Source organism: Carassius auratus, chromosome 9, assembly GCF_003368295.1.
Source record: "Carassius auratus strain Wakin chromosome 9, ASM336829v1, whole genome shotgun sequence".
Lineage (NCBI taxonomy): Eukaryota > Metazoa > Chordata > Actinopteri > Cypriniformes > Cyprinidae > Carassius > Carassius auratus.
Window position 1 is genome coordinate 18,245,823 of NC_039251.1, and position 16,460 is coordinate 18,262,282.

Sequence of the window (16,460 nt, forward strand, 5' to 3'; positions counted from 1 at the left end):
AGGGGCACTCAGCAAATGACATGGGCCTGGCCTGCTTCTGTGCTCACCATGCCGTACCAATCAATGTCTCTCTCTCTCTCTGTCTGCTGAATACTCTCGTTCTGTCTCTATTTCTCTCACTTGTTCTGTCTCTCCCTCTCTCTCTGTTCTCGGACACTGCCAATGAGTTTGAGCAGAAAGAAAAATCAACAGCAGTTTGCCAGCATATCCACAGGGAGGGAAGAAACTGACATTAAACCTCAGCGAAGACCAGAGGCATGAGAAACTGCCATGATGAAAAGAGGAAAAGACAGAGCAAAGGGACAAAAATCTATGAAGTTGATGGGGTGCCATGAGTTACAGCATGCCAGGGGAGTAAGTTCATGCCCACTAAAAAGCAAAGAGTGATGTGAAATGTTTGTTGTACTGAGAAAAGGGTCTGAACACAAGGGAGGGTGAAGACAAGGAATATAAATGGGTCTACACAAATTATGTATATATACATAAAAAAGGAAAATGAAAATGTTCTTGGCTGAACATTAAATTTCAGCCTCAAGACGTCATGCATCTCGATACCGTAGAGTTTGTTTGGACTCACAGAGTTTGGCATCGGTAGTAAAATATGCTGGGAGTGTTTGTATCTCTTTTAGTGTTTTTAGTTTTTTTTTTTTTCTGTACATTTTTGGTGCTGGTCTTTTAATTCCTCTCATATGTTCTGAGAGAATACATTGCTCTTTTAATCGCTGCATGTGCAGAATGTATTTAAAAACTCTGCATGTGAGTAAATCAATCAATAAACATTAAAGACAGATAACAGTGTGTTAGCTGCAGTGGGGAAAAATGTCCTAAACATGCTGTATATTAAGCATTTCATCTTAGAGTGTACAATTTAAAGTCACTTGCCATCCTGTCAGACGTGTGCTACCTAAAGCATTTAAGATGTCCTTTCCTCAGTGCACTACATCCTAGGGTTTATCCTTCTCTGTTAATGTTATAAAGTCACACGGGTATTTCCATTTTGCAAAAATGCACATCCTGACAGTTCCATATTATAAATTTTTGTTCCCCCACTGTAACGACAACATACCGAACTATTGTTGATCTGTACCGTTACACCCAAAATTGCATAGTTTTTCCTATTGCTGGTGAAGCATTGTCATTCAAAATATAACAATGTCAAATCAGAAAATCATTCAATCAGACAATCATCAAATTTGAAAACTAAGGCTGATTTGCTTAAAACAAATGATATGATTAATGATTAATAGTTAATATATAAATAATTCTATAATTTAACATTCAAATATAAACATTTTTTGATTGCAATTGACTGAATTTGAGATTAATTCATTAAATTCACTTATGTGGAAAATACTGTAGAAGGGCATGCAAACAAAGAAAAAGCCGATAAACAAAAAAATGGATGATAGAGAATGAAAGAGCAATATGGCAAATAGTGGTAGATAAATAAAGATAGAGATCTTAGTGTAGGTGCTGGTATAGCTGTTTTGAAACACACAGAGAAGCAGAGAATATCCTTGAGTGGAATCTTTCCTGTTATGTTAATGTCTCAAAATGAATCATCCAACCCAACTAAACTCTCTGATTTTACTTGTATTATGGACTTTTTCCATGAGAGCGCAGTGTGGTTATTATTCCCGATCTACACACAACATGCTGGTGTGTTGTTTAACATTACCTCACACTAGAAATTTCAGAAAAGATGTTATGTCCAAATTTCACATATCTGCACATTAGCACTAGAACAGATACAAAATGATAGTACAATCCAACAATAGTAAATCATTTATTTTCATTTTCATATATGATTGGTTTACTGTATTAAAGACAGACACATAAATTATGTGCCACTCCTAGATAAAAACACATCGGCCGGACTAAGGAAACAGGATCTTAATTGAAACACTGCTTTAAATTAGGTTTGATTACCGATGATTATCTATGTATAATTAAATGATCAATCCAATAATGAGGAATCATGCAAACTTGTCTGGTAGCATATGGAAATAACAGAAAGACAAATAAGTCAGTAATAACTTTTGAAAAAACTGACATTAAGGTGTACTATAAGCATAAACAGCTATTTCCAAGAATACGAGACTTCATTATTGATTTTGCCCCATAACTCATCCATATATGAAGAGCATCATTTCTGTTACCATCTGTGGCTACAGAGGGAATTTGATTTTCTCTTGTGGAACATTTCACACAGAGATCCAAAAATAGACCTGAACTTTTCCTATGGGACTCGGCCCAACGTAATAACTTTGAATTACACACAATATTTTTGATTGCCAAAATTAGACTCTCCTTTCAGCTTGCCAAACATGATATATAGGATAAATAATACTACAGTAGGATAAATAATACAAACTGTACAAACCACTTGATAAATATGTACCAAATCATTAGCACAACATTGTAGCAGAAAAAAGATTGGATTTCATCCCTATTGATCTTGTGAGAAGGCTTGTGTTTCTGCTTTACACTTCAATTCGCAATTTAGCAAAAAAGTTAGGTTTATATTTCTTATTTCACAAATCCCTAAATTCATAATGAATTTAAAACATCCAGATTTCTTCTACATTAAAGGGGTCATATGATGGGATGAAAATTTTTCCTTTCTCTTTCGAGTGTTACAAGCTCTTGGTGCATAAAAAAGATCTGTAAAGTTGAAAAGACTAAAGTTTCATTTCCAAAGAGATATTCTTTATCAAAGACCCTGCCACGCCCCCCTAAAACAGCTCGTTTTAACACGCTCCCACATCTCTACGTCACTATGTGTGAAGATTAGCAAAACGCCGCCCAAATGTTCACACAAAGAAAGAACTTTTCATTGTGAAAGTGAAACTGCTTTGTTTGGTCTTCCAAAAGAGAATTATATCCGCTTTGATATGCCTAGAGCTGATCCGTGCTGGCTGTGAGGAAATACATCAACTTTGAAGCGGAGTCCAGCCCGGGTCGTCACACGTGGTTGCCACAACCCCTGGCTATTCCTTCGTCGAATCTGCCGCCCGTTCCTCATTATAGCCGCTGGCTGCTGCTCACTCAAGCCCCCGGCAGATGCTTGAAACATTTTGCCAATCACAACGCACTGGATAGCTGGCCAATCAGAGCACACCTCACTTTTCAGAGCTACGAGCCTTGTAAATTGACACATTTCAGAAGGCATGGCATAGAGGAGCAACAATAACCTACATTATGTGTCAATTAATGTGTTTTTTGAACCTTAAACCACATAAACAGATTTAATTACACCAAATACACAAAAAAAATATTTTAAGTAACATCATATGACCCTTTAATTAAATATTTTGTTACCAATAGTGATTCTAGGGAAGTGTGTAGTGCAAATAAGGGGTTATCCAAGCTTAAATGGCAATGAAAGACGCTTATAAAAACGTTGTGTAGTGAATGTTTGTTTAAGCAGCCAGATATTATGTGTTTTTTTGAGGTTATAGTACAATAAAGAATGATCATGTTATTTACATATACCAGGTGACATGTAAATGCTAAAAAGCCATTTCTATTGCAGCTTTGCTAAATATTCTTCTTTCAAATTGCCTGAAAATCTACCTCATGCAAGCCCAATAACTTTTTTGCGATATATAGGAGTTTTGACATGTTTCCATTGGGTGTATTTTCAATTAGCAATTTCAATTTGCGCAATTTGAAGGGTAATTGGATGCGGCTAATTAAAAGTACATTTTAAAAAGTTTAACATGAAAAATCCTTAATGTGGCTTAATGTTCTAAAAACAATCAGTGTTTTTTTTACATAGAATGTCAGCACTTTACACTGCAGGGCCATTTGTAGAATTTTTTTTAGCATTCTCTTCCTTTTTCTATGTACACATGCACTAGAGAGACATTTTTGATGTTTGCCCCTTACATTTAGTTATTTTTTTGTCTAATGTACGACTGCTTTTTAAGATGATAAAGTGTTAAGTTTAAAGACATTAAACAAATGTTTATTGAAAAATGCTCTTGACTTTGCAAAAAAAAAAAAAAAAAAAGTTATGCAGTATTTATGTAAACTTGGTTAAGGACTTGGCTCTGTACATTGGCTGTCGATTGGATGGAAGTATCTTAAGAAATGCTTGAGGTTGAAAATATTGGGGTTTAAGCAGACTAGAAAATTATGGAATACCTCACCAGACATTACTTGTCATTTCACTGGATGATCAAGTTATGACACATTGTCCTGCTGCTTTTGCAGCTTAAGCTCTTTGCAGTTACATATTGTAATCAGTCATTGTTCTTTTTTTTTATTAATGCAATACAGAATTATTATTCTTTTTTATCTAAAGAGTAATGCACCATGGAGTCTTAATAAAAGAAGGGGTTCATGTTACAATGCTTCAAACAGACAGGCTGAAAAATTAGCTTCATCAAGGTTGTAATTTCCTGCTGCTAGAACACTGTAAGAATCAAATATGTCTGCTCTGTCCTAAAGAAACGAAATGTGCTGTACTGAGAGATAAAATGATAAATGGAAGGTAAAGTCAAGGTGAACAGGTGAAAAAAAACCCCACAAAAAATACGAGAATACAGAGACTATAAACACATAACTGTCATCTAATGAGATGAAAGGTTTGTGGTAAAGGATTTAATTGTAGTATCACCAGACGATGGAAAATATTTTTGATCCTCCCACCATGCAAACTGCCTTTCTGTTTTCTCTATTCCTCTTTACAGTTAAAAAAGAAAAAAAGATTTCTTCCTGTGTGGGTTTCCCTCATCACTCATAGTATCTTTCTCTTGTGTCCTCCTCGTAACAATGCAAGCTATACATCCATATGTTATTACTGTCAAGGGCAGAATTCTCTAATAAGCCAGTTAAGGAAATGTGTACAATAAAGGAAGGATTGAGAGACAAAGTTAATGGCTGTACTGTGCAAAAGCGTGTGTGTGTTAATGGGCTGCGGGAGCCATGTGCTCAACAGGATCAACAGGATGGGGCCTCCCCTCTGTGTGGAGAGGGATTCTGTTTGCTCAGGCAGTTGCCTGGCAACCTGACGTCATAAGTTTACAGCAAGGAGATGAATTGAAAGCGGTTATGGGTTTGTGTGTATATCTGGAGGAGTCTGTGTGCATTGGTGCATTATGTCTGTATGTACCAGCCCACAAGACAGACATAACATAATATCAATCTCATGTACCCTTAGCATAAACATGGAAAGGGTACAGGAAGTGCATTGCACCCATATTTCTTCAGGGAAACCAATGTAGAACTCATCCATTTATGCCCACAAATCATATGAATGGACTTATTGGCAGCCAAACCTAGAATTTAGGGCTTAGTGCAACTCTAACAATATTTAGGATTAAATACGGGAGGAATATAATAGATTTATATATTTTCAAAATTTCAAGAATCCAACAAAATGCCAAATGATGCTCAAATTATGGGTAATTCAATTCAATTCAAGTTTATTTGTATAGCGCTTTTTACGATACAAATCATTACAAAGCAACTTTACAGAAAATTATGTTTGTACAATATTTAGTAGTAGCTTATAAGTGGTGACTGTCAGTTTGTGCGCATATGACAGGATTTTTCAGAAAAATTAATACAAGACATAGTCAGCCAAACGATGAACATTATTAACAGCAATTATTATATGATGCAGTCACACTTGTAGCAATAATAGGTAATACACATCCAGTACACTTGATTTAGTTTATGATGAAGATGAACAACTCACTGTAGATGTACACAAAGGTTCATACATTTAAAAAAATTCTTAAGGGTAAATCAATGGTTTGGAGAGAAAAATTCAACTCTCCATATGAAAAGTTTCTAAAAGGACTCCTGTCTTTATGTGTCATAAATATAGTTCAGTCAGGCCACGGAGGCAAGGCTGTGAACAGCTGATGCGGTCAACTGTCAAATCGCTCCATCACCACCTCTCTCCTGTTAGACACGGGACATATATAAATACGTGGCACTACTGCTCGGTAAGTATGCTGAACGGCTCGCAACCCTCCCTCCCTCTGCATTATAAGCATGAGCACATTACTGCGCACCTTCTGGCTGTCGTCTTCTTGGTTTCAGATCACTAAGGCTTCCAAAATCTTAGCTGGTATGGACCTCACTGCTGAGAGACAACCATTTTCATAACCAGGCTACAGGATAGATGTCCCACTGCACCATCTACATGATTATCACTGTTTGCTTTAAAGACTTTATTAAAAGTCTTAATTGTTATGTATTTCTAAATTCATGGTTCCATGGGGTTAATGTTAAATCTCTTGTATGTTCAATTATTCTGGGAGCAAGAACCCCCATAAGGAACCATACCGCCAAAGAAAAATTTGTGTTCAATAAACTCAAGTAAAACTTGCCAAAGTGGTTCCTGTCTGAACTAAGGTCGTCAGAGCTGCTGTGCAGTGCACGATTGTCACGATATACAGTATATAGGAGTTTTTCTTCTTGCCCAGTCAGACTTGTGTTTCAGATTTTACATGCCATGGCAACATTTTTATCTAGCCATACTACAAAAATATGTTAGAATTTTAGCAACATATTTCATTCTTCAAGAAAAATGTATCCATTAGGCATTCACAATAGTGGATTTTTGCTGATATTTTTAAACTCATTTTGGCTGACAGCCATGCCGATACCAATAAACTTCATTTTGTCTGGAAACAACATCAAGTCACTCCTGTGGAACCTGTCCTCCAACAGAAAACGATCATTTAGGTCATTTGTTCAAGCACCTTATTACGACCTATATTTAAGTTTTAAAAGTTAAGCGGGCATAAAAATAATGACAGTATCGCGTTGCGTTTGTCATCATGAAATGATGTAAAACATCATAACCAATCAAAATGCACGTTTATTTAAATGCAATGTGTGGACTTTTTACACCGATCTCACAGTAATTCATATATATTTTACTAGGTGGCTTATTCGTTCGAATGACCACACCTAACCCCACCCCTAAACTTAACCCTCACAGAAATCATGCTAAATTATGATTTATTGAGCATATACATTTTACGTGCACGTCCGTTCTCTGGGATCGAACCCATGATAGCATGATTACATATCAATGTATAACACAATATTCTACCAACTGAGCTACACGAAACGCAAATCAGAGTGCCAATAAAAGAGTACAAAACATTAACCCTTAGGGGACTAAGCCCTTTTTGGTCCGTTTTCTCTATTTTTACATTTCGGCTTATAAACCATATGTAATGAGGATGGACCACCATGTATTTGGTATCAATGGATTCAGAAGACCCTAAGCTACCATAAGCATGCATGCAATATGTTTATATAAAGGAAGTATGAGTGAAAAATTGTACAATAAACTAGAGAATTTCAAAAACGAAAATTAGATTTTTGTCATTTATTACTGAAAAAAACACAATATAGAACAGTTTTTGAACAAAGAAAATATATTTTTTCAAACTCTTTGCTTGACAGAAATGTGTTATTGTTTAATCAAATGTGTAAAGAACAATTAAATAATTAACTTTTTTTAAAAACAGTCCTAGGCATGCCAGTGAGCAAAGAAAGGCCTCTCCGGTCTTTCCAGTAATTGTTCCAGAGCTTGTTCTGCCGTAAATCTTTTACTGCTTGCCATTTTGATAAAACAATTCTGTAATAATGCTGTATCTCTCTCGAATTTATCTCTTTGTGCTCGCTAACACTCCGATCGCTTTCTGCTTTCTCCACGTGATGCTGATTCTCCGATCGCTCGAAATTTAGCTCTTTGTGCTCGCTAATACTCCGATCGCTCTCTGTAACACTCCGATCGCTTTCTGCTTTCTCCACCCTGATGCTGATTCTCTGAACGCTTATTGATTACATGTCTTTTACTATAGATAAGCCAGCTTTTACAAGGCTACAGCAGAGCTACAGAGTCCTCTGAATGGCTAGAAGACATAACCTTCCTCTGATTGGGTTAGAAAAAGACTCCTCCCAGCGGCAATTTTTCCATTGGCTGTTGCGTGTTGAATCTGCCTAACACAATCGTTTTCATTGGCCTGTTTACGCAGTGGTATTGCGCAATAAGGGAAGTGTTTAATATACAAACTGGACACCGCTGTTTTCAGCGGAATCTGAGGAAGACGGCAAAAAAAAACCTGCATCTCTCTAGCATTAATAGTTTTTGAGATAACTACACATTTGTAAAAGTATGCCATTATGAAAACAACCTTTTGCCGATAGGGGCGCAATTGTAGTATACGCTCTGATGGATCGTATTTCAGGGATTTGGACAAACGACCTATACGAGCATATTGGTTGGAGGACAGGTTGCTCCTGTGCCAAGATTGTAAACTAATAATTTTTTATTTTTGGTTAGTTTTGAGCAAAAACTTAATTGTTAGAATTAAATAAACAACAATAAAGTTTGTTTTATAGAGAGAAAGCTTTGAAAATAACTATGAAAAAATCAATCACTGTTTTTTTTTTCTAGATAGGACTAGATGCATGGTAATCTTAAATATTTTTTTGTAAATTTCACTTTTTTTTTTAAGCTTCTTGTATTTAGGTTTTCATAATCCGTTTGAAAATATATATATTACACATGAATAAATCAGTTTATATAAAATTCATTTTCAAGTTTCAAGTTTTAAACGCTTACATGCCTTGAACTTTTAAACAGTAGTGTATATAACCAGAATTCACCACTACAAGGTGCAATACATCACAAAAATGCATAAACATGACAAATGAACACAAGACAGTAAAACACAGCAGTTCCATCGATTGTTTACAATCTCACATTGAACCCTCACTGCTGAACCCTGAAGGTGCTCTTTCCACCTGACTTACAAGGCAATGGAAGCTCACAAAACTACCTCAGCAGGAACGTGGACTACACTGGGACACAGAGCATGTTGTCCATCAAGATGCTTGCTCAATGAACGCAGATCTTACTCTGATTTATAATGCCTCCCAGTCACATTAAACAGTACAAGCCTCATTATTCTCCCTCTCCCTCCTCTCGCTCCTGTCTTACAGTGAAGAAATGCATGTACCTTGTTCTATTTGCCTCTCTGTCTCCAACTGACACTCCATTATCCTCCAGCCCTGGAGTATTTATACCATTCCTTCACATGCCTTTCTCTGTAGCCATCTATATTAGATAATTTCTCTCTCTTCCTCCCCCACTTTCCTCCAAACTATACCAGCTCAGTCCATGATGCATCTTCTTTTCATGTAGAATTTATGTGACCATCCTGTTACATGTATCTCCTTATTTTACCCTCTCTCAGATCCATTATTTAAGGGTTTCTATAACACATTGATTCTTTCTCTATGTAATAAGTAAAAGAGTTTGCATCAGACTTGGGGAATATGTGAATGATTTGCACTGTGCTTTTGTGATGTGGGCGCAACATAACAGTTTCAGTGTGACATGAGTTGTGATGGACTCCTGCACTGCCCACGATGGAAAGGAACTTCACGGATCTAAAATTGGTTTACAGATAAACCAGAAATCTCAGCAATTTTCAGTTGAGCTTGTAACGGGGCTACAGTATGAGCAACTTTCTCCCATTTTCTGTCCTCCTCATATCATCACTTCCCACTCTGCCCCAAACAGAGTTTCCAATAACCTTATTAATCATATTGTCACTACTCAGTAAAGTACCATAGGAAATTATTAATGGTAATTAGCAATAAAAATCCACTTGAAATCACCATCTTCAAGTCCTGTCACGACCTTCCTCCCACTGAACATGAAATGTTTTAACAACAATTAAACTGTGAGCTAATCATATATTCAGTTCCAAAAATATATTTCATGAAATTCTTTCTCATCAGCAGCCGAATCATCTGAATCAGACACCTGTGGAGAAACATCACTGGATAATTTATATTTAGTTATTTAAGCGACTTTGTGTTTTAATTTATCACTGTTGTAAATAACTCCAAGTCATAAATACACAGTAACCATACGCAAAATACACTCAAACAGTGTCCAAAAGCAATTGCATTCCACTGACAAATTTACATTTCACATTACTAGAATTTTAGTGAGATCTTATGTAGAAATGTATGCAATAGTTGAACTCAAAGCAAAGTACAGTTGCAATATTATGTGAAATTATCCAGATCTGCAACCCTCTCAGTCCACACTTGGCACTATAACTGTGACATGCTTTTCCATGAGGCCATTTCTAAACAACATTACAGTAAGAGATGTTATTATGGGGTACTACGTCTAAGAACATAGATGGACATCTAATAATTATAGAAACAACAACAGTTGTATTCCTTTTTTCATATACACAGTGGAAACTGGTTAAATCTGGTGTTAGCTAGCTAGTTCCACATGTCTAGCTGGCTAGTCAGCCAACTGTGTTTTGCTATGTAATGAAGATCACGAGTCACTCATGATCAATGCGCCAGTGAGAAACTGTTTCACACAAATACACACACGCACATTTGTTTCACATCATAGTAAAGACCTCCCTTTAAATTTGTGTTTAAACTAAACTGCTACTACGGACTAACCCAAACAAACCCTAACCTTAATTTTGGCATCCGGCAGGCTGGTATCCCTCTTAATACAGGAGTGATATGCTCATTTTTCGAATACCTGTCAAAAGTCTAGTGGACGAGCTGTAGTCTGTCCAAACTTTTGTATTAAACACCATCGTAGAGTGAGTTACAATAGTCTAATCTTCAGAAAATAAAAGCATTGATAACCTTTTCCTGGTCCTTCTGAGATAAAAAAGGCTAAATTTTAGAGATTAGTCTAAATTTAAAAACAAAAATTTTGACAACTTAATTTATTTGTTTAACAAATTTCAGTGCACCATCACAAACTATACCTATGTATTTTACTTGATATGTCTGTTAAGGGGATAGTATGCCCAAATAAATTTTGGATGTGTCAACAGACTCAGAAGGGCCAAATTAAACCAATTCAGTTTTTGATTAATTTAAACATAGCAAGTTAGCAGACATCCACACCTTATTCTTGCCAAACATTCCACCAGTCTTTCTATAGCGATAGATGCAGTTGACTTCAGATAGATACAACTGGGTGTCGTCTGCATAACAGTGAAATAACACACCATATTTACTCAAGATCTGACCTAACGGGAGCATATACAGTGAAAAAAAGACTAGTGCTAAAACACATCCTTGTGGGATACCGCAAGATAAAGGTACTGGGGTCAACATACATTTTCCCATCTGAACAGAGAAACTTCTTTTTTGAAAACAAGACTTAATACAATTCAAGGCATTACCTTGAATACCTACACAAGTTTCTAAACATGAGATCAGAATCTAATGGTTGATTGTATTGAATGCCACTGCAAGATCTAAAAGCAAAAATGTAATTAAAACTCTTAATAATTCAGTAAGGAAGGACTCAAGTTGATTAAAAACTTGAAACTTGTCTCCAAAATCTTTGCTAAAAATAGTTGCACTACACACTCTTTTCAAGGTTTTATTTCTTCAATAAAGGTTGCACTATTCCAGAAAGTAAACTCTTATTAATTATTGATAATACAAATGGATCAATCGACTCAATAACTTGCTTTAGTAGCTTTGTTGGAACAATATCCTGAGGAGAGGATGTCAACTTAAGCTTGAGTACAATGTCTAAAAGCATGGATAAAGAAATAGGCTCAAAATCAGACAACACAGCATGAGTTACAGGTATTTCCGTAAGCATATATAAACACTGTTGTATATTCTTTCGGATGTCTGATACATGCCCAACAAAAAAATCTAAAAGGCTTTCACACTAACCCATAGGCATATCTCCAGGCACCTCCAATCTAGGATTTAAGAATTAATCAATTGTTCAGATTGTTTGGATTTTGATGATTATTCTCAATAACATCTCAAAAGTATCTAGATCTGCTCATTTTCAAAGACTGTGAAAAATTTGCTTAAGGAGTATTTGACACAATATCTAAATCTAGGTACTGCAGGTTTTTTAGGTATTACTATTAACACAAGTGCACAGAGCAAAGAATAAATAAATGCAACATTTAACATTGAACATTTAAAAAGGTTTCTGCTCATTTTTATTTCTGACTAGATACTAATCAACATTTGTTCACAAAGCTGACACTTCAAATTTTATTGTTCAGGAATCAGAATTACTCAGACTGTTATGATAATAGAGACATATTTTTAAAAAAACATTATAAAATAATTTATTGCCTACAATTCAATCAGAAGATTTTGTATTCATCATTTGAGGATGCACTAGTCTCCCGAAACATGGTGTGGAAGAACACAACCAAATTAGCACACTAATTCTGAAAGGGATAAAGAGAGAGGGAGAGGTGCACTACTGTCCAGCCCAGTCCATTGCAGTAATATCTCACGCTTTTAGCGGGACAGCAGACAGGCTCACACAGAGAGCTGATATGCAGGAGAAAGAAACAGCAGCTGTGATGAATAAAGAACCTGTGGAAAGTGGCAGGCTGGGAATGGGAGGTCAGTGGGGGGCACAGATGTACCAAAATCCCAAACTTTCATAAACATAAGAGAATTAAACGGTATGGCTGGGTCACAGGGGTCACAGTCCAGTCAGAGCCAACAGCAGCGCTACCATTTGCACCCGTCACCGATCATCAGGCAGTTTCGTTAACACACGTTCAGCTTCTTGTCACAGTTTGAAGTATGATAAGATATTGTGTAATATTTCTGTCTCAACTTCTCCAAAGATAGTCTCTGCGGTCTGCCGTGCAGCCAACAGAAAGATCTCTGACAAAGTGGATGAGAGTGGCAGCTAAAGATGTCACATTATCAAACTGTAAGGAAGAGGCTGGAGGAGACCTGATAGACCCATTTCACTGACAGAAACAGGCCTATCTCATGACACCCTCAGTCAAAAGTAAGAAAGAAAAAAAAGAAAGAAACAAATTGCAACATAAGTATATTTATGCATGGTTGTGGAGGGTCAACTTAATAATATCTTAGCTTACTAAAACTTTTTTTTGTTGTTGTTGTTTTTCTGTTTCAAGCAGTGTATATTTATTTCACCCCCATACTAACAGATAACAATATTCACACTGTGTGTGTGAGAGAACCGGAGGTGTAAGCAGAGTTACAACACTGAGTCTTTTTTTGTTGTTGTGTGTAGCGTGCTGAAGGGCAGTAGAAAAACAGAAAATGTATAATGAACCTATGATAATTTGCAATAAGTTTAATTAATAACAAAAACATGCATTTTGCTTTAAATCAATCTGGTTTGTAATACTACACACTTAACAGTCATTTTATAATCAGTCTTGTGATGCCCTATAGATCCATATTAATTGAGGGAATCAAAATGCTTAAATTCTCTGTACATTGTTATAATAAATTATTTTAAATTCATAATATACTTAAAGTGTACCCAGAACTATTTTAAGCACATCTTATCTATCACATCCGTTTCTATGACCAGTGACTCATTAAGTAAAAACAGTATTTATATGAATATGTCACAAAAAAACTTAGTCAAAGTGATAGCCTAGTGCAAGCTGGTGGTGAAAACCTGTTATTTAGAATTATGTATTTACTGCTATAATATATTTATAATTATTTTGGTATTTTCAGTTTTTATGTGCTTTTGTCAATTTCATTATTCATTTTTTTTTACATATTTATATTAAGCTTTAATTAATTTTTATTTCAGTTTCAGTAATTTTAGTAAATCAACTTAAGTTCAAACTTACATTTTAGCTGGAAGGACAAGTCTTTCTTATGTTTATGTAATATTTAAATTTAATTTGAATATTTAAATACATAATTGAAAACTATTTTTATATTTTTAGTTTACAATAACAACAATGGACCAGTTGCATGGCCTAAAATATGCACTTTACCTAAAATTCATATGCATGTTACCCTAAAAATTTACCCTGTACATTTACCCATAAAAAGAAAACGCTCATTTGAATATCTATGCACACCAGTAGAGTCCATTTTCATAATCTCATCTAGGGGTTCCACAAACCTATGGTGCAGCTTTGTTTTAAATGTCTGGCCTCAGAAGGAACAATGGAACAAATCAGAAAGAGAAGAAACAGCCAAACATCTCACACACACTAAAACATACCAGTTGAGCAGAAACGTCATCTGATTAATAGATGCACTGAGGGCATTTAGGTATGGATCTTCTTCTGGGTCTGTGTGGGTATTGCTGTCTGGGTAAAGATTAATATTTTCCTATTGATTTCACAGAAGCAGAATCAGAGTAGCATGTCCACGCCTAAAGAGGAGACAGGAGCATTTAACCAGCATCTCTGAAGACAACATTGTGCTCACTTCCATGGCTGTTAGACCAATTTGATGCATTTACTTGACATGCCTTTTAGAGTTTTCTTTTCTGACGTCAAACAAAACTCGATGACTCTCTAAGTGCGAGCAACCACAAAGCGATCTTTATGATGTTCACGACTGTAATTACATACAGCTTCATTTCCCACTTTTACATTAGTAAAGTGTGACTAAACTATGTGATTTAGCATAATATCCGTAATGGTCCAAACCAATGTAATGGATGATGAAAAAGCACAGGGAAAGAGCACTGCTGAAATTAAGCAATGCTAAATGGTCATGCTTAAACAAACTCAAAACACAAATACCCCATGGTGCACAATAGCTTCTTTGCAGTTGAATCATTCTAAACAGTTTCTTTATGAAACACTTCACAAAAGTTCTTTATAAATTTTTTAATAATGTATAAATACACATGCAGACATAATTTTTTTTTTTAAATGGTATCATGCAACATCCAATTACATATCTACAACAGGTTTGATGCCGTAAAGTATACAATTTAAAGAATAAATTTAGCCTTTTACCATTCCTTTAGTAACTCTCTGAGCTGAAAAAAAAAAACCATGAGCAATATTTTTCCCTCTCTCTCTCTCTCTCTTCGCTCTTCTCCTGGGGCCTACATGCTCAAAAAAATCCTGGGAGTATTTACAGAGGGGTTGGATGTCATGGCAACAGGAGGGTTTGGTTCAAAATTGCAAAGCAATGACATGGAAAAGCCAGGCAAGACCTGCTCTGATTCCCAGCTAAAGGGAAACCTACTGCCCTTCAATCCAGTCTGAATGTCTGTTAATGTAACTGAACATCAACCAACAGAGCACTAACAAAGTGGTGGACAAAGATGAAAAAGAGCTAAATTAGCCTTTTTAGAAAATATCACATTAAATAGATTTCTAAAATAAATATATTTCAAACAATACTTTATATTTATGAATTCAGAAAAACAAACAAAAAAGATATGTAATGCAATAATATTATATAAAATAAATATAATTTATATTCTGCATCTAATATTGTGTATAATTAATATTATGCAATTCTTCATATTATTATTATTATTATTATTACAACTTACATAAAATAGGAAGAACTTAAAATGAAAATAAAATATGAAAAAAGATCTATAAAATGTTTTATAGAAAAATATATAATTATGTTCACACTAAATTTGTTACATTTATTGGGCACACTTTATTTTAAGGTCCAGTTCTCGGAATTAACAAACCATTAACTCCTCAATAAGCTCCTAATTTGCTGCATTAATAGTTATTAACGTAGTTAAGTTTAGGCATTGGGTAGGATTAGAGATGTAGAATATGATCATGCAGAATATGTGCTTTATAAGCACTAATAAACAGCCAATATGTTCATAAAAGGCATGCTAATAAGCAGTTAATAGTGTTACCCATTTATTACTGTTATTACTTTTTGTTGGAATGACATTACAGTAGTTGATCATAATGTGGAAACAGGAAGAGGAAATACACTAAGGTACAGAAAACCACAGCACTATTGTATTTTTTTTAATTACATCTACATTTAGCAGACACTTTTATCTAAAGAGAATTATAAATGAGGACAACAGAAGCAATCAAAACCAACAAAAAAGCAATAATATGCAAGTGCTATGACAAGTCTCAGTTAGCTTAACACAGTACACGTAGCAAGATGTATTTAATATATATAATACAAATAAATCAAGCAGATAGAATAGTAAAAAAAAAACAGGGATCGCCAGTGTTAGAGGGTCTTTTTATAATAAATAAAAAGAAAATCAGTAGGTAGAATACAAAAAGGATAGAGAAAGTGATAGAGGCCTTTAAAAAAAAAAAAAGAAAACAAGCAGTTAGAAAACAAATAGAGAGTGCAATAAACAACAGAAGATAAAACAACATGCTTCCTTTCTAATTGTTTTGAAAACTTTCGCACTGACACAGACTCTCCGAGTGTGCTTCCAGTGAGGACACTGATAAATTACTGTGCTTCTCCAACCGACAGAAACATATTCATCTACCCAAGAGCGGCATGGTAAAGATGAGAGACAAGCCAAAGGCAACAGTATGATCATTGAGTGTTTATTCAGGCTCTCCTTTATTGTGGACTTAAGATGCTCCATGACTGACTGCCGTTTTTGACCTTGGGTAGAGTGTCACGAGCAATCTTTTCTCCGTTTTGTTATCTTTGTGTCTTTTTCTAATGAT